Source organism: Brachycentrus maculatus, unplaced genomic scaffold (genome assembly GCF_059751285.1).
Source record: "Brachycentrus maculatus isolate JH-2025_06_01 unplaced genomic scaffold, ASM5975128v1 h1tg000313l, whole genome shotgun sequence".
NCBI classification, from domain to species: domain Eukaryota; kingdom Metazoa; phylum Arthropoda; class Insecta; order Trichoptera; family Brachycentridae; genus Brachycentrus; species Brachycentrus maculatus.
In genome coordinates, this window is record NW_028281063.1 from 58805 (window position 1) to 78914 (window position 20110).

General features: G+C 33.8%; 1 protein-coding gene across 7 annotated transcripts in view; it reads left to right on the top strand.

Moving 5' to 3' along the window:
• The window catches only part of CtBP (C-terminal binding protein), a 74605-nt gene that overhangs the window by 32790 nt on the left and 21705 nt on the right, over positions 1-20110 (top strand). The window contains exon 3 of one of the 7 annotated variants that reach the window (XM_088268133.1): positions 2980-3041. The exons of the other annotated variants lie outside the window; for them this stretch is intronic. The gene's annotated coding sequence lies outside the window, so the exon portion shown is untranslated. The remainder of the gene's footprint in view (positions 1-2979; positions 3042-20110) is intronic. 7 annotated transcript variants of the gene reach the window in all.

Consider the following 20110-nt stretch of genomic DNA (forward strand, 5'->3'; position numbering starts at 1 on the left):
AAAAGCCCAATTATAATACATGTCGCCATGCAGTAAGCCCCGTATAACGTTGACATAGGTTGCGCGTTGTCGGAGGGTACGTTATAGGGGGCTGTTAAAGAAAAACACTTGTTTTTTACCAGTTGAGTTTATTTTATTATAACGACTAGTTTCGGAAGCTATGCTTCCATCTTCAGATCTTGTAACTATACTTGTAACTAGTCGTTATAATAAAATAAACTCGAGTGGATTTTTTTTTTACAATTTCATCATGTCTTCGGCAATGTCTACATGACATTTATACAAAAATAAAATTTGTGACAGAGAGAAAGACGAGAAATGAATCACAATGGGAATGCTTTTAATATACAAAACGTTTTATTATTTTAATACATAAGTATATCAATTATCTTTTTAAAGAGAAGTAGTTTTTTCGTCCATATTGGTTTCATAACTATCTCCAAAGTTGGTTTATAACGAATTAATTAAAACAATCGTTAATTCCGATTAGCTCTTGATTAGATTCTTAGTAGTTGGAACTAATCTACATTCGTCTAATTTAGTTAGAAGTTTAAGCACTTGCATGGTTTATGTTGTACGGAGCTCTTTCAAGTTCAGGATTGTTACAACTTGCCAACTTTGGCCCTTCCCCCAGAAGTGAGGAAACTTTGCGCCGAGTTGGCAGTCGGGGGCGGGGGGCGATATCCGCCCCCTCCCCGCCGCGTGCTGGGGGCCCCCTTGACGTACAACCCCCCTTTCAAGCTGATTTCAAGGCCGGTGGTGGATTCCCGATGGTTGATTCGTTCTACTTTTACAAAAAGTATGAAATTGTATGAAATTGTGTATATTTTTATTCCGAGGCTTCGATAACGTATGATCACCGATGTGTAAACAAATTGTCCAAAATTATGTTTTTTTCTATGAAGAACATCATTTTTTAATTTTCTTTATAATTTTTATATATTTTTAAAATACGTCATAAATAAAAAAAACTCGTTTTTTCAGGAGATCGTTTTTGAAGTTTAAAAATAAAATGAAATGTATTGAAAATAAATATCAAGCCACTTATTGAACTTTTTACTGTGCAACAGATCTTATTAGGTAAAACCTGAAGGTTTTTTCTCCATTTGAAAAATATTTAGTATAATAAAAAAAATAATTAAACAATACCCTTTCTTCAAAATGGAAAAACAACACTTTCTGCCCTGTAGCGGGTAAATATTAAGTTAAAAATATGCCTCTTTTGCTGGGATATATTACATTTTTTGGGCATTCCGAAAACATGCACAACTCAAAAATGTCGATTTTAGATTTATGACGTACTTGAAAGGAGTGAGCGATATCTCGACATAAACCCTGTACTTACTACATCATACATACTTCTCGCTTTACAGTCTTAAGAAATACTTAATGACTAAGTCCAAGTTTAAGGCAACACATACAAGTTAATTCCTCCATTAAACGAAGGTTTTATTATCCCATCGGATGCGTCCTCGAGTAATCGTGCTCCAGAAAGGTTTCCATCACATCACTAATGAAGACTAATTTCCCTGTCCCCGATAATGCTACTCACTGCTCACTACTCGCTACACGTGCGCTTAGTTCTCATGCACTGGGTTTAACAGTCCCTTTTATGTGGATCATTACAGCGTCGGAGATTTATGGTTGCCATATCAAATTCACCAAGCAAATATGCGGTAAAAAATATGGTATATTTTGTAAATGATCAATATATATAAGATAAGAACACCTTCCATTCCTCACTATAACATATCATTCTTCAGTGATTCCTTCTCTGTCCAAGCGGCCAGACTATGGAATGAATTACCTCTGTAAAAAATGCACCTTATCTAATAACTTTTAAGAAACGTCTGAGACATTACTATTTATCATTAGAATCCTAACTCTCCATCAAACCTCCTCCCTTAGTTTTTCCTTCTACCTACTTCCTTAAACTCCCTTTTTCCTTTGCCCTCCTTATTATCATATTTTGTAATTTTATGTTTTTTTTTTAAATGTTAATTTGTAATTTATGTTTTTTTTAATGTTCAAGTACTATCTACCCTCTGATTGCAAACAGCTATATATGGTATCAAACGTTTTAATCAATATCACTAGTCTGTTTTTGGTTGGTTGGAAGATATTGCTTTTTAGAAATAAGCCCGCTAATGTACTTATTTATCTTCTGTACATGAAGTTTAAATGAATAAATATACCCTGTTTATCGAGATGATGTTTTTTAATTACTAAATTTGTAGAGTCAATCGTGTGTAAGAAAGGTGTGTTGAGATAGTTTGTACACGTGGAACGTATGAGTGAGGAGAGAACGGTTAATCAAATTTATGAGGCAAATGATTAAAAAAAAAGAAGACCGAGGAAAACTTGGTCCAATCAGGTATGTCAAGTACTTGAAACTGGCCCGGTCAGGAGTCGAAATAATCGGCGGGTATGTATGAGGAGATGCATGAATATGTAAGAGGCGAAGAATGTTTTCAAATACAGGGTGGTATGGCGTACTATTCTCTCTGCCTACTTCTGCGGGGAAGCGGCGTAATAGTTAGACAAAATATCTCTTTTTGTAACAAATAAAATGGAATCTCTAGAAACGCCAAATTGAAGAATGATTTATTTTTATTTTTATGTACATGTGTATTTAAAAATAATAAAAAAAGAAAACAATTTGTAAAATACGTATTCAATCTCGAAGATGACAAGGTGCTTGCCGAAACCGGTTTAGAAAAAAGTACCAAAAATAAAAGTGGTTAGAAAAAATTAGTTTAAATGATTTTATAAAATTTATAAAATGTGCCACATAGGTTTTGGAAAATGGGCACAGTTAATCAAAATAGTAATTTCGCTTTTTGGGCACAAAATATTATCTTAAGTGACGGTAGTTGACATTGGCTTGGACTTTTTATTTTATTATTTTACTATCTTGAATTAGTTTGAAAGCATTTTTTTGTTCATTCAATTAATAATATTTATTTTCTTTTATTTCAGGTAAGAAAAATTTACGTCACTCCGCAAACGATCTACCAATATCTGTTGAAACCAATTCTAAGGTAATATTTACCATGTTTAAGTTTTTAAATAAACTGCTGGGGAAAAATGGGAAAGTTTTCCCGAGCATTTCATAGTTTTGAACTTTATGTAAACTTTTACCAGACACAGTGCTAACTTGAAGATTGATCAGAGTCAAATTACCTATACCGCAATAATGTCGCTATTTTATTTCATGATATGACAACATGATATGAAAAACTAAAGCTGGAAAGAAATAAGGAATAAGGTATACATCGAGTAAAAGTAGCGAATACCGTCCTTATCTGGCAACCGAAGAGTATAAACATTGGCATATAACCTTTTCTTTCATTTTATAAGCAGTAAATGTAGAGAAAAGACATGGTCACTATATTGAAAGCTGTCCCACCGCATGCCCAGATCTGATACAGAAGCATCTAGGCTTCCTGACAGATCTGCTCTTGCAAAGAATTTTTTTTAAAACTAAGTTGCGAAATTTATTGAAAATGTGAAACAATATAAAATTGTATCCCGGTTTTACTGTGAATTCACATTTAAAAGTTTTCAATATACCTGTCACTGCCAATCTAAATAAATACAAGTTTGTAAATCCGTCACCAAATTTTCTAGAAGTACCCCGGTGCAGGCAGTGAAAGGGATTAGTATTTAGATCGATTAGTCAGCTAGATCCAACTCTGACCCGACGCTAGCCGGTACACAGACGCCCACAACCCCGACCAGCACAGCAGACAGACGGAATAGTGCAAAAACATTTACAGAGAATGGTCAGTCATCGCATATCATTACCATGGTGACTGTATTTTTCTTGAAACAAACACGCGGACACTTGGAGAGTTAAAAACTTACTGACAGGTGTATTGTGAACTCTTTGCCAAGAGATTAGCCGATTGAAATTTGAGATTTTACCAACACAGTTACATACCTGTATATGACACAAACGATTTGTTCAAGTATTAGTTTTGGAAAGGTTATGTGGCGGGTAGCCTTATCAGTTAGGCATTCATTAATCACATCTCTATATGTGAATAAATTGTCAAACACACATGTAGATCAGACTCATATTCGTCACTAGTCGAAATTCAAAGTTCTTCGAAGTGTGGGAAGCGGAGTCGGGTGGCGCAGCGTCAAGTCCCTAAGCAGAAATACCGCCCGCATAACGAAGAGCGTCTCGATACACACATGAGTAGTATGTAATACAGTGGTCGGCAACCTTCTGCCCGCGGGTATAAAGTTACAGGCTCCACTGCTGGATATAGGCCTCTTCCGTATCTTTCCATTTCCTTTGGTCGGTTGCTGCTTGCAGTCAGTTTCTACCCCCCACAGCGGTTATGTCGTCGGACCATCTGTTTTGGGGTCTTCCGACACCTCTTTTGTTCTCCTAAGGTCTCCATATTCAAATTTTTGCTGTCCAAAATTATTTATTCATTGAAAATAACAACAATTACAAAAGTAAGGTGAATAATCAAAAATGTTTTTTTATTATCACTCAATAATTTTTAGTAAATAACTAATGGTTAATTTTTACACTGTTTATCATCAAAAGTGGCAACGTCCTCTTACTGGTCACTCGCTGGTCGGTTGAGTGGCGTCTGTCAAATAATCATCTCTGTCTCTCAAAAACGGCTGTTTACAAATACCCATGTCAAAGTTTTAAAAAAAACGAAGAACTTTTACCCATTTTCAAATGAAATATAAATATTTTTTTAACCCAGTACGCGAAAGTTTGCCAACCACTGATGTAACGTATATGTACCGAGAAGCGTGTATGTAGATTTCCGATTCTCTCGCAAGTACGAAATAGCTTTTTGAACAAATGACGTACGCCCGCGTGTGCTACGTACACATTTATTCGCATTACTTGCCCGCCCGAGTTAGGCGAAGAGCTCTATACTTTGTAACCCCGCGGCGCTCCTACCAGCAAACTTTCTTATGTGTGTTGTTGGCAACTTGCTTTTCCTCACTTTTCCATTCTTACACTCTTGTATATTTTCTTTCTTCGCGCAACTTCAAGGGTGAACTTCCAACTCGGGAGGAGTTTAAACTGTATCGCAGTCGATATTGCGATAGCCGACAATGTTTATCAATGTTTTTTAGTAATAATAAAATAAAATTTACTTACATTATATACACCCAAATAAAATAAAATAAATATTTTGAATATTTAAAGCACTTACTTTGTGGCTCATTGTAATATATTATTTGGAGAAATAAAATAACTTTTTTTGATCCACTCACTTTTATTATTGTAAACATATATTATGTATGTCTGTTTAGTTATAAAACAAACCCTGAAGAGGGCAACAAGTTGTTGCCGAAACTAGTTAGTTTATAATAATAAAGGATCGATGATCTAATTTCATTAATTTATTTGATGGTAATATTTATCTATTTTCAATTTAAGTTTTACTTAGTAAATACCACTATTCCTTAAAATCTATTATGACACGTGTTGCGGTGCATTCCGCATCATTTTCAAACACCAATTTTTATGTGATGGAATGCATCGAAACATGTGTCACAATAAATTTTAAGAAATAGTGGTATTTACTTAATAAAACTAAAATTAAAAATAGAAATTTCATAAATCGATTCGTCAGTCACTTTGTGGTAATATTTCTATATTTTTAATTAAAATTGTACTTGACAAATTCCACTTTTTCTGTAACAATAGATTTGATGAAATTGTGGTATTTAACCACCCTAACCTCGGGTTATTTTCAGGCATATTTTTTATAAACGAGCAAAAAAATCGCAACGTTTGTTGTCACTAAATATTGTCAGGTATGAAATCTGACAAAAAATTGTCAGTGTATCCGGTACGCATTAAATATTTTTGCGACAGATATCTTTTCTCGTGCGCGTAGGTCATACGGGTTAGCGCGGAATGATGAAGAAAAACCGCGCGTATCACGTACGTTCGTACGTGTAGGGCGGCTAAAAAGTAAAATAATATGCTAATAAAATATGCCGAGTATCAAAAAATTGGGTACAGTAAAACCTCGACATAACAGACCTCTATTTAACTAACGGATACAACGGACAAAACATCAAATGATTCGCCTCATAAAACGGAGAAATCAAAAAGTATTATTATATAAACTAAAAGTTTTTTTTGTTAGTAACCTGGGCCAAGTAAAAAGTTTTAATTTCTATATAAATATATATAAACGTTCGTCGGCATTATATCACTTTGGCTGCCGAGTTAGTTTTGAAGTTATGGAAGAATGCTAAAGGGCCCAGGGCCGTATCGAAGTGCGCCAGGGGAGGGGGGGGGAAGAGGCGGACAAACTTTGGGCGGAATTGGCTCCATTTCGACGGAAACTTTTTCCCTTCGGCCCAAACTTCGGCCCCCCGCGCTTTTCTTTAAATGCGCCCCTTTTAAACATTTTCGCGTCCGGCCGGACTGAATGATACGAAATTTTATCATACCGGCGCAGAGCGAGGAGGCCTGGCCTTGTGACGCGCGATTTGTCCGCTCTGAGGTTCTTTCGGTCAGCGAGTAACAAACAAATCGCTGCTCAAATGCCAAAAGGCCACAACCAAAAAAAAAAAAATATTAAAAAATTGTTTCTAAATAGTCAACATTTTTATATTCGAAAGACATCCATGATTCTAGCCTTTTGGCAGTGTCGAGTACAGTAAAACCTAAATATAACAGACTAATTGGACGTCCGTTTAAACCGGAAGGCTGTTGTATAAAAATCGGTTTGGAATAAAACATTTTTTTAAACACGAAAACTGCATTTAGACATACATAAATAATACAAATCACAAACAAAGTTCTATTTGCAATCATCATGGCCGCTAAAAATTGTTTACATGCGGCTTAAAGTTAAGTATTTATAATATTAAGGTTTTTAATTTTGTTTACACTTGACCGGTGTTTATATTAAAAGTTTGTTAAATGCTTCTTCTACTCAATACAAAATTATTTCAAAAACTTATTGTAAAATGTAATTATGTGTAAAACAACTGTACACCTTTTATTACGTTTTATTTAATTTTTTCCCGCTCTATCTATTTTAATAACTTTTTTTACGTATTTTTTTAATACTTGAAAAACGTAATTACCACTTGCTTCGTTTTGTTATATTTATACCTACATTTTTATGGCAAAATAATAGTAGTTGAGCGCGTACTAACTACTTTATACTAGAGCTGTTTAGAAACGCTTCGCTTGCTAGTGTAAACATTTACTTCCGCAAGTAAACAACTCCAAACATACGCGCGAATAACAACAAAAAATGGAATTTCGCACATTTCCGCCGCGGATGGATTCTCTTTGGGTGGAACTCTACACAAACACTGCTAAACAATTGGTCTCTCCGAGAAATATGTGAATGACGTCTCTGGGATTGTTGGTCAACGTTTTTATAAGGTTGACTTGTCATTTTGGGTAGAGGAATAATTCCATAAATAATAACATATATCATTCCCAGGATCAGTTCTAAAACACATTAATTTAGCTTATTTTATTCCCCGCGTGATTTAGAAAAAAATACCTTATTGGCATGAAAGTTTATGAAAGAACGATACAAAAGTTTGATAACCCTCTCCTAATCGTTCGCTTTGTGTAATTTAAACCACTTAAAAACACTTCTTCATGACTACCGGGTTCGGAATAATCATCTCATCCTCATGTCAAATGTAGACTTCAGTTAAATTGTTACGGTCTCTATTTGTATAAAACTTTATTTTTTATTTGTAAAGAAATAAATATTTAAACTTCTAACACGGAATCCAGTGTTAGTTTTTTTGTTTTTGTATATTTTTGCTTTATTGGCCGTTCTCGCCGATAATATATTTTGTGTAGCATTATATATTTATTTTGTGGTATTAAAATATTCGAATTCTATAATAATTGGTGAATTATTATTCTGAACGGCAGTATATTTTTAAATAATAAATTTACAAACACGAAAAATTTATATAGTGAAATACATGTAGGTACATTTCGCTCACTCCTTTCAAGAACGTCATAAATAAAAAAAACTTGATTTTTCAGGAGAACGTTTTTAAAGTTTTAAAATATAAATTCAAAATAAATATCAAGCCACTTATTGAACTTTCTACTGTGCAGCATATCTTTTTAGGTAAAACCTGAAGGTTTTTTCTCTATTTGAAAAATATTTGGTATATTTCAAAAAATAATTAAACAAAACCTTTTCTTTAAAATGCAAAAACAACACTTTCTGCCCTGTAGCTGGTAAATATTAAGTTAAAAATATGCCTCTTTTTCTGGGATATAGTACATTTTCTGGGCTTTCCGAAAACATGCACAACTGAAAATTGTCGATTTTTGATTTATGACGTTCTTGAAAGGAGTGAGCGATTTGTTTTCGTAAAATAAATACTTTTGCCAACCATTTTATTGAGTTTTGTAATTGAACTGTTTAATTTCATAAACATACAATTGTATTCATTGTATTCCTCAATTAATCTCTGGTCAATGATACATTTAATAAATATAAAACAATCAAGTGAAAATTGTTCTGAAACACTTTTTTTATAACCAACTGGCTCACGATGCAAATCGCTTCTCTTTCCCTTTGCTATTCGTTTTCAAGGCCCGATGTTTAAAATATGACTTGTACTTTATCTCAAATGACAGCTGTATAGCGTGTGGTGTAAGCTGTATTAAACTACTAAATTTTAGTGTGTTAATTCCCCTTAATTGATAGGCATACTTTGTATAAATTATTAATAGGTCTAAAAACAAAATGGACGGCATAAGTAGTACAGAAAAAGCGTTTTTGAATGATGGTCTTTTCCGTTATGTCATAAATTCTAAATTATTCGTAAAAATGGACAGTTAAAAACACCTGTTGAAATTCTTTAAAAGGTTAATGAGCTTTTAACATACCTTAAACTTTTTAATACACGCCTTTATTTATTTTATAGATAATATACGTTTTTATATTGAGCAATATCAAGTTGGTTCATACCATTTTGACGATTTTTTTATCTCAGAATATGAAGTTTCGATCGTATAGTATTGGCTTTAAAAAAGATGCTATACATCAAACATAAATCAATTCTAAAAATACGATACAAAAATTTCATTAATTGATTCGGCAGTGACTTTGTGGTAATAAGCATCCATTTTTAGTTTATGTTTTACTTGGTGAATGTCACTATTTCTAAAAATCTATTGTGACACGTGTTTCAATACATTCCGCAGCATTTATCATCATCATCATCATCATCATCATCATCAACAGTACGTGAAGCTTAGTCAAAATTTTACAGTTGTGTCTTTGGGACGTTGAAGGATGAAGAAGGGATATGAGCTTTTTTAAATATTTATTTATTTGCTATTTTTTATCAACAAAGCATATACCAGGTACTATTTAACGTATTTGTTTTTTTTTGTTGTTAGTTAAAATACCGTTTTGGTATTGAAAAAGATAGTTTTTCTTCGAAATAAATATATGGTTTTGAAATGAAAAGAGTTATTGAATAGTAAGGATATAAAAAATAATATATTCTAAAAGAAAATCAAATTCATATTCTTAAAAGAGTTGTGCCCGGAATACACGTGTGGATTCTCGCGCAGCCGATCGCGTATTAATTGTACATTTGAGAGTACACTCTTAACTTCCAAGTAAATATTTTCTTCAGAATTGTATAAGAATAAAATGGAATGTACCAGGAAAGTATAGGGAGAGTGGAGTAGGAACGATCACAATGTAGGTTTATGCGAACAAGTAAGCGAATGAAGTCTTCACGGAGTGTGTTGACCCTCGAGTCGGAGTTCAACTTTTGTCAATAACTTGGGTTACGACTTTGGACATTCCTTCGCCTTTATCTGCGTCCTCCTTAGCTTCACTGTTTGTGAGCTTTCGTTAGTTAATATCGCACGGTCAACAGTCGAGTTCAACTCCGACTTAAATAGTTTTATTTATCAATGAAAATTAAGTATTCTCTTAGTAAAGTTTTGTTAATTCTCAATCAATGCATGAAAAAGCAATGAAAATTATGTATTCTCTTTCTGACATATAAAATGTGAACCAATTCTTATTATTATGTAAAAAAGACAATATTTTATTGCCTAGGTGAATAAATAAATTTTAACAATTTTTTCGCAATATATTCACGTCATTAGTTTCGTGGACAAAGTTTGGAAAGTGATTTAATGCGACGTTTTGAGCTTCTGCTAAGTTTGGTTAGAACGGATTTTGTACATCTTGTTAGTCGAATAAAACTACATAGTCGATTTCAAACAATTTGTTAATATCGGTCACTCCTTTCAAGAACGTCATAAATCAAAAATTGTCAATTTTCAGTTGTACATGTTTTCGGAATGCCCAGAAAATGTGCTATATCCCAGCAAAAGAGGCATATCTTTAACATAATATTTACCCGCTACAGGGCAGAAAGTGTTGTTTTTGCATTTTGAAGAAAAATTATTGTTTAATTATGTTTTTAAATGTATTAAAAAAATTTCAAATGGAGAAAAAATATTCAGGTTTTACCTAAAAAGATCTGTTGCACAGAAAAAAGTTCAATAAGTGGCTTGATATTTATTTTTCATACATTGTGTTAAATTTTTTAACTTTAAAAACGTTCTCCTGAAAAATCAATTTTTTTGATTTATGACGTTCTTGAAAGGAGTGAGCGATATATCGATCACTTTTAATCAGAATTCTCCCACTGTTTTATATTTATTTCTTTTTTACGATCCGATTCTAGATAAAATACATTAATAATGGGTTCTCGTCATTATCTATAAATATTGTCAGTTTCAATTGAAGCATGATCGCGAAAAATAATTTTTTGAGTGTTCATGTAATCTCTTTCCCCAACTCTCAGGAATAGCGATATGACGCAATAAAAAGTTGAATAAAATATCATTCCGAGAATAACAAGTTTACGACATTATCATAGTAGGTAAATTGTGTTTTATTGATTGATTTGGCAGTCACTTTGTAATAATATCTATCCATTTCCAATTTGTTTTACTTGGTAAATACCACTATTTCTTAAAATATATTGTGACACGTGTTTCGATGCATTCCGCATTACTTCAAACACCGTATGTGAAGCTTAGTCTAAATTTTAAAGATGTGTCCTTGGGACGTTGAAGGATGGAGATAGGATATGAGCTGCTCCCTCTATTGTGTTTGCTTTACAATTTACAAGACCGACACAATATTCAACGTACTCAACATTGGATTGGAAGGGACATTTTGATTCTCGACAAAAAATATAATATTAAATGTTGGCATCTATTACAGCTATAGAAAAAAAATGAACCTAAAAGTGATGTTTTGATTGAAAATGGCTTTCCGCAAGTTAAAATCGCAGACGTCAATCGCTTCAATCTCTGTGACTATCTGTTTATCTCATCAATGAGCGAGATTCGCAGAAAACATTGATAATATTGGGTCATATAAAAAGTGTCTTTGAACAAAAATTTTGCAATGTTTATACCTTTTTATAGTAAAAAAGCATCCCATAGCGCATTTCTTCATATATTTCATTCATTTGAATGAATATAACTTTTCACAAAACCAATAAATAAGATTTTTTTTTCAAATGTAGACTAAAATGTCCCCTTTTAAGCACATGTTCATGAAAGCAATCAGGTTAGTGTTGCTTGATATATGGGCATCAACATCATCTAGTTGCAAAAAACCGCACCGACTTTTTATATGACATATCGCTCACTCCTTTCAGTAACGTCATATATCAAAAATCGTCAATTTTCAGTTCTGCATGTTTTTGGAATGCCCGGAAAATGTACTATATCCCAACAAATATGGCATATTTTAAAATTAATAAATACCCGCTACAGGGCAGAAAGTGTTGTTTTTGCATTTTGAAAAAAAGGTAATATTATTATTATTTTTTAATATAATTAATATTTTCAAGTGGTGGAAAAACATTCAGGTTTTACCTAAAAAGATCGTTGCATAGTAAAAAGTGCAATAAGTGGCTTGATATTCAATTTTAATCAAGTTTTTTGATTTATGACGTTGTTGAAAGGAGTGAGCGATATTATTACCGGTCGTTCCGTGGCCACTTATATGTATATAGCTATATATCTCTTCGATGGAAGTTATAAAATTTTGCAGAGTAGAATGTTTCTTTCGCTAAAAGATACCTACTGACGGAAGAGCACGACATTATAGTTTATTGTATTCACGTATCGATTTTCTTTTTAAGATCTACTCGTTAATTTATTTTATACATGTTTTGATTGGCACGGTGTTTACAACGCACAGTTGAGCATTAAGATGATCGAACGAGATAAAAATCCATCCGCGGCAATAAACTTTATACTCGATCGCGTAAAATGGTGTGGGCCGCGTTCACCAAAATTTTATATGCGAACACCTGCTCACTAGGGTAAAACTCAATCGAGACACGCGCTTTTCTCGTATTGCTTACGAATTAATCATCTACATTATTAAAATCATCAAATGGAGTCGTCATTTGAGAAAATCTACACAACACATGCTGGAGGCAATATCGTCGATCTCGTGACAAAAAATGTCAGAAACAGATTTTTTTGACGATCTTTTAAATTCAAAAATACCTGTATAAGACTTCTTTTTCCCGTAAGAAAATTTACACGATATATACTCGATACATTTCGCCGATCTTCTGACAAAAAATGTCAGGAACAGATTTTCTTCGCGATTTTGTAAATTCAAAAACACCTGTATAAGACCACTTTTTAACGCAAACACGACTAGTTTCGAGAACTGCCAAAAAACGTTCTCATCAACAGGTGAAAATACAAAACTATGTTATACAAGTGTTTTATTTAGGTAGGTAAATCATCAATATTTGACATCACAAAGTTAATGCCAAATCAATAAATAATCCCTTCTTAAAATTCAAAATCAGTTTAACAAAACAAAAACAAAAAACTAAAAAAAAACTGGCGTACTCAATGTCTTGGATACAAATGTAATAGGTTCAAATAACGCCTGTTGATCTTCACCATAGAATATTATTTTTCATTCTAGTTATTTTAATACTTATTTCGGCCATTGACATTTGCTACGTCAGCGAGATAAAGGTCAATGATGAAATCTACTATAAAGATTTTACTCACATTTTTTATGTTTTACGCGTTTTATGTTAGTAAGAACAGTTTTTAAATATTAATTTGCGGATCTGAATTAATTTATCAACGCTCTTTCAATGATTCACTTGCTTTGTTGTTTATCTCTTTGTTGTGATGATTTTTTTTTGATAAGGGTTAAAAACAAACTAGTAATTTCTTAAGACTCCCCTCTTGAGAAAATTCTGATTCGCAGAAGCTAATTTCGGCTACGAGTGCACTTTGTATTATCTATACAAACTAGAAACGCTAAATTAAGACGACCTCCATTACTGAAGTAATGGAGTCATTTGCATACTTGTATAATTTGTCAGACCAGTGGCGATATAATCTAGTAAGTGCTAATTCGACTGACGTCACCGAATCAAATGCACACAAAAACCTCTCGTTTTGTGTGTACTTCTTCTTTTTAATGGCTTTTCACCCATCTTGGGTGTTGTAGCCAGTGTCGAGTTATTTTTTATTTACACTTTTTTACATTTGACTTTCAAGTGTTAGTATTCCTGTTAGTGGGGTTAGTTTTATTAGTAATGTTAGTTTTGTGTGTACTTCAAGCGAACACAATAGATGTACGCATTATCAAAATATCTCTTCTTCTTCTTCTTCTAACCCTTATCCGCACCCGATGGTGCATAGGGCACTGCATCATATAAACGCGGTGTTATCTTGATCGTTAACACATGATGTAAAGATGATCAGCCCTCCGCTTCAGGTACCAGTCCATGGTAATATTGAATAATTATTAGAGTGAGAAAAAAAACACTTAGATTTATTTGCCCCCCCCCCCTGGGTATCGAGCCTGAGACCTCAAGAACGGTAACCGAGCGTGCTGACCATTACACTACGGAGGTGAACAAATGTAATTGAGCAATAGTATTAGTCATTTTGTAGTGCATTATCTGTTCATCGAGGAAGTACGAGATTGCGTCTATACATTAACTTGGAACAAGGACTCGCTTCTTAACAATAGTTTTCATATAAGTACTTGTGTATTTCCATTGGGATGTGCTACATTGCACTAGTTTGAAAGGTTCCTGATGTAAGGGGCTAGGAATTAGAGAAACGGCGTTTACTTTGTTCTCGACTCGACCGCACGAAGCTTCCAGGCGCCAGTTTCACACTCGCCTTCTATGTGTACGTACCGATGTGTATGTACCCGATGTGTAATCTGAATATTGTTCTTTGATGGGTTGGCAAACAAGCTATAGAAGTATATGTTTTGCATCACTCATCCCCATCTGTTTCGTCTAATGGTACTGGAACACTCGTGATGAGGAAGGCGGAAACGCGCAAATGAAGACAATTATTTATTTATTAAAAATTATAAAATTATCAAGGCGATGAGAGCAAATGGACACCAATATATCGAAAATTATAACACTTATTAGGGCGAGAAGAACAAAGCGACACCAATAGAAAAAGAGCGAGCGCGACGTATACACGTTTGAATATTAATCTAATCTGAGCACCAAAATATTGGTCCTCCACCCCTTATATACGATTTTAAAGGAGTTGCATGGGGTGGGGACAATATTGTAAACATTCAAAACTTAATGAACTGCGGATCTTTGTTCTTCTCGAATACATTTATGCCTACAATTTTAATACACAAATTGTTATAAAAATACACAATTTTTGCCATTTTACACCATCCTTTCCAAACAAATCAGTTTTCTTAAAAAAATACCACTTCAGTCAATCGATAAGCTTTTTTTGTATATTTTATCACAAGCATATCAATACACAAACGTTGAAATAGATTTCGCGTTATCTGAGGTAACGTTATAGGGGGTTGATGTTTTAAATTATACTATTACATTTTAACCAGCGGATATTTTATTTATTTTTTCGGCATTTACTTTGTGCTAAGACGTGTCGAAATTATTAAAGAAAACACTTGTTTTTTACCACTTGAGTTTATTTTATTATTATCTAGTTTCGGAAGCTAAGCTTCCATCTTCAGGTCTAAATGTTTATTAAAACATTTACACTTAGACCAGAAGATGGAAGCTTAGCTTCCGAAACTAGTCGTCATTAAATAAACTGAAGTGGTAAAAAAAACAGCGTTTCCTTTAATAATTTTAACCAGCGGAAATGGCTGAAAACACACATCATTGAATTTAAATATAATCTAAAAACATTAACCCCCTATATAACGTTCCCCCCAATAACGCGGTACCTATCTCAACGTTATTGGAGGGTTTTCTCTATTATTTGATTGACTTTCTTGAACATCTTAAAAACATTTATATATTTTAAATTTAAATTATACTTATTATTTTTTTATAATTAAACACTTGTGTAACCATTCATGAGTTTTATTTCATTACACACGACTAGTTTCGAAAACTAACAGATGTTTTCGACACTAGTCGTGTGTAATTAAATAAATTTCATTAAGTGGTTATACAAGTGTTTAATTATAAAAAAAATCAACATGTCATTCACAAAGTTAATACCGAATCAATAAATATTTTTTTTTTTGATAAACACCACTGTTTCTTAAAATCAATTGTCACGTCTTTCGATGCATTTCGCATCATTTTCAAACACATATATATGAGTGAGTGTGTCTGTGTAGAGGTTCTATTGGTAGATAAACTAACCCAGACGGGTGGTAGGAGGGGGGGGGGGTTTATAAAGTTTCCGAAACTATCGGCGGGCCGAGGACAGGGAAGTCAAACTCGCTTTGACTCTATACGACTATTATTTATTAATTCGAAACTTTATTTATTAACTTTAAACATTAAATTCCGAATCGATCTTTAGAAGTTTGTTCTACGTGTCGTATTTTATGCGATCTGTCCATTAAAAAAAAAGTCGTTTCCCATAGGTCGTTTGTGCACTACACGGAATTACACGGAATTTTACCGTCCGGCACGTGAGTTAGCGTTTAAAAACGACGATTTTACGATCGAATTTACGCGCAACGTGTTCACGCACCGATCAAGAGCTCCGATCCGAAGAAAGATGGACAAAGGCACAAGCCAATCTAAGCTAATCGTCGTTTTAAAACGTTAACTAACGTGCCGGACAATAAAATTACACGGAATTTTACCGTCCGGCACGTTAGTTAGCGTTTTAAAACGCTGGACAGAAAATGTTGTTTTTGCATTTTAAAGAAAAGGTATTGTGTGATATTCTTTTTTTAAATATGTAAAATATTTTTGAAATGGAGAAAAAAACATTTACGTTTTACATAAAAAGATGTGTTGCGCAGTAAAAAAGTTCAGTAAGTGGCTTGATATTTATTTTTAATACGTTTTATTATATTTTTAAACTTTAAAAACGATCTTCTGAAAAATCAAGTTATGACGTTGTTAAAAGGAGTGAGCGATATGTAGAACGAAGTAAAAACGATCTCCTAAAAAACAAATAAATAAAAATAAATAAATAAAATAAAATGCGTTGTTGCGTTAAAAAACCGCATAAGCAAGTAATGTCATTCTAGTTTTCCTCCCACATTCTTTACCCTTTTTGATTCCGCTATCTATAGGTTATTACTACAGCCAGAGTGAAAGTTGATATAAAGTAATCACAAGTATTTTTGGCAACTCCTGCGCCGCGCGCGCCCATGGCCGCACACAGAACTTTAAACAAACTTGCGTTGAATGTTGTTGCGCGCCACCACTTTCACCCGCCACCCGTGCCACCTTGCCAAACCCTTCTACCCCCCCCTCTACTGGCGGAGATCATTCCAGATTATGATTACCCCTAAACTCGGCCGAGGCCCGAATGGTCTATCCCGACTTGTTTAAACTTTCCTAAACGTCTAGAGTGACTTATATTTTATATTGTAAATATCAATCATTTCAATTTGCCTATTTTTATACAAGCACATACTCAATAGAAAAGAACGGAATTAAAGGCTGAAGTAGTAATTACTGAATATAAACAGTTATTTAAGGTGGTATGGACATGTGGAGCGAATGGTTAACAAGAGCATTACTAAGAAAGTATATATAATGATGAAATATAATGATAAATATAATGATAAATGGTGCTCTTGAGGTAGTATTTTACGAAAATGGCGCTGTATAAATTGTCCAAATTTATTATATACATGTGGTTGTGGTCCCGTGGTTAGTGTCACGGACTCTTAAGTCGTAGTTTCTCGGTTTGAACCACTCTACCACAATTTGATACCTATTTCTAATAATGGGCCGCTTAGGCTCATAGAAATAGTATGAAATTGAACTGTTTTTCGTAAATAATAAAAACACTAATATTTCTCTTTAGAAAGAAAATAATAAAAATTATAAATATTATTATTATTATTATTATGGTGAATGTATTATTATTATTATATATCGAGTGGTATCAAAAGTCTGCGTAATCGGAGGGCATGTACGATTAGTTGTATGGATGTGAAGGAGGCTAGGAGTGTATGTCAGGACAGAAGAGTGTGGCGTTCCATCCTCTCTGCCTACCCCTGGGGAGAGTCGGCGTGATGGTAGTAGTAGTAAACATTCTCTTTGTGGTAAGACATGATTAAATAAGAAATAAAACACTGCTTTTTAACAACTTAAGTATTATATTTTTACGCCTAGTTTCGAAGCTACAGATCGGCTGTCCAAACTCAAAGCACAGTAAGGGACATTTTTTTGTAGTACGTTTTTTTTGCATTTTTGGACTAAGTAGATTCTACTTAGTCCAAAAATGCAAAAAAAAATGTCCCTTGTTTTATGTTTGGACAGCCGAGATGCTTCACGAGTTTATATTCAAACCCGTAGATAGAGGCATCTGTTTATTCATAATTTCATTTTGTTTTATTTTGATCAAAATCAATGCGATATTGTGAAACCTTGCCGTCGTAGAATTGCGATAATTTTGAATTGAGTAACGATTTAACGATTTGTTTTGATAAAAAATAGTGGTCTAATTCCTTTGGTTAAAAAGTGCGATGTAAAAATGGAAAGAATTTAGAGAATTATGGGAGATTGCGGCGCATCGGTCGGGAGAGTGTGGGGGGAGGGGGGAGGGGAGAGGGGGAAGGTTCGGGAAATATTCGTAAAACTTTGTTCCTCGATGGCTAAACTTTGTTCCCAACACAATTGGGAACTTTATTCAAGACTTGCTTTTTACTTGCCGCCGGCTTAAGTTGTTTAATTGTGAAACCATCGCCGCTAATGTTAATATTCCCGAGATTGTCTCGGTCTTTCTTCGTCTTATTCCCGGTATTTGCCGGTCACCTCGCAAATATCAAACCAACCAACTAACTAACCAACTATTATGCCGCTTTCTCGTAGGGGCGGCCAGAGAAAATAGAAAGCCGCACCAATCTGTCGATCTTCGCCTCTTTCACATTCTTTCATCTCCTCTACACCTGCCTATTATTCCGGTTCCGGTAAAAACGTTGTTTTCGTTAGTTGGTAACGAATGACGTCACAGAAACGAATCCACTACTACTTTTACAGCTCTATAAAGCAGATACATAAAGGGATACGCCCCATAACACACCCGATGATGTAAAATTTGATGACGTATAGCGGTGTCCGTTTTTCGTTTTATTCAAATATCTAAAGTTTAATTAAATCTCCCTTACTTCTTCCTTCTCCTTTCCTTCTCCCTCCCTTTATATCTCCCTTCCTTCTCTACAGATTTCAATAAGAATGTTACCGATAGTCTTGTAATTTTTCATATTAATTTATTAGCCAATGATAACACTTCATGAGTGAGGAAAGAACGGTAAAACAAATTTATGAGGCGAATGTAAGTGGAAAAAGGAGCAAAGGAAGATCGAGAAAAACATGGCACGATCAGGTATGACAAATACTTGAAAGTGTTCAGGTTAGGAGTCGTAACAGATGATGAGATGCATGAACGTGGAAGAGGCGAAGAATTTTTGCGAAGACAGAGTGGTGTGGCGTTCTATTCTCTCTGCCTACCCCTGCGGGGAAGCGGCGTGATGGTTAGTTAGTTAGTTAGTTAGCATACAAGGCGTTTCAATCATAGCTTCATTATACACAATTTTCACAAATAACAATTGATATTTTTCTACGAACTACGAACTTTGATACCTAAAGCGTCCTTCGATAATGAAACCATAATACCATTATAAAAGTTGTTAAAAACAAAAGTCTTACCTATATTTTACAAAGTTTTATAGAATGTGCCGCAGTTTCTGCAACAACAAAAAACTTTCAAGAAAACAAACATTTTGAGTATGTCCGAGTACTTGTTCACAAATCTGGATTATCTCAGCTTAGGAGATGTTTTTTACGTTTTTGACATGTCAACATGTATGACGGTCGTAAGCCCTGTAAATGCCCAGACTTCCATATTAATCTTCATATGTTTTGAGATTTCAAAAATGTAAAAAAAAATTTGAGTCCCATAGTACGGCTGTCCAAACTTAAAACACAGTAAGGGACATTTTTTTGCAGTACGTTTTTTTTGTTGCATTTTGGGACTAAGTAGTCCAAAAATGCAATAAAAACGTACTACAAAAAATGTCCCTTACTTTGTTTTGAGTTTGGGCAGCCGAGTAGTAACTGCAGTTATGCAATAATGCCTCAGAACGTCAGTTACCCCTCTTGCGATTAGTAGGGCAGTGTGGTGTGGTGTATGGTATAATGAGTAATCTCGTTGCATCACATTATAACGATCCTTAAGCTGGAATAACAGTTAATCCGTATGGCGATCAGTTTGAATATTCCTCATTATTTCTGTACCGTGAGAGATATCTTTAACACACTCAACTAATATTGACTTACGTGATTTTGCTATGTATTTTAATTAATATGTGAATAATACGTCAGTGGCGTGTACAGAGTTTTCAATCAAAACATATTACATACATAAGTCATATATGCATATAATATCCCCGATGAGTAATTTCTATTTCTCATTTTGGGACATGGGATTAAGGTTAACAAGAGTAAATGATAAAGACATTTTTTTTTTAAATAACCAAAACTAATACATGGCAAAATATAAAAACAATAAACAGGTATAATAAATAGGCATAAGAAGCATACTTAAAATAAACAAATGAGAAAATATAACAAATAA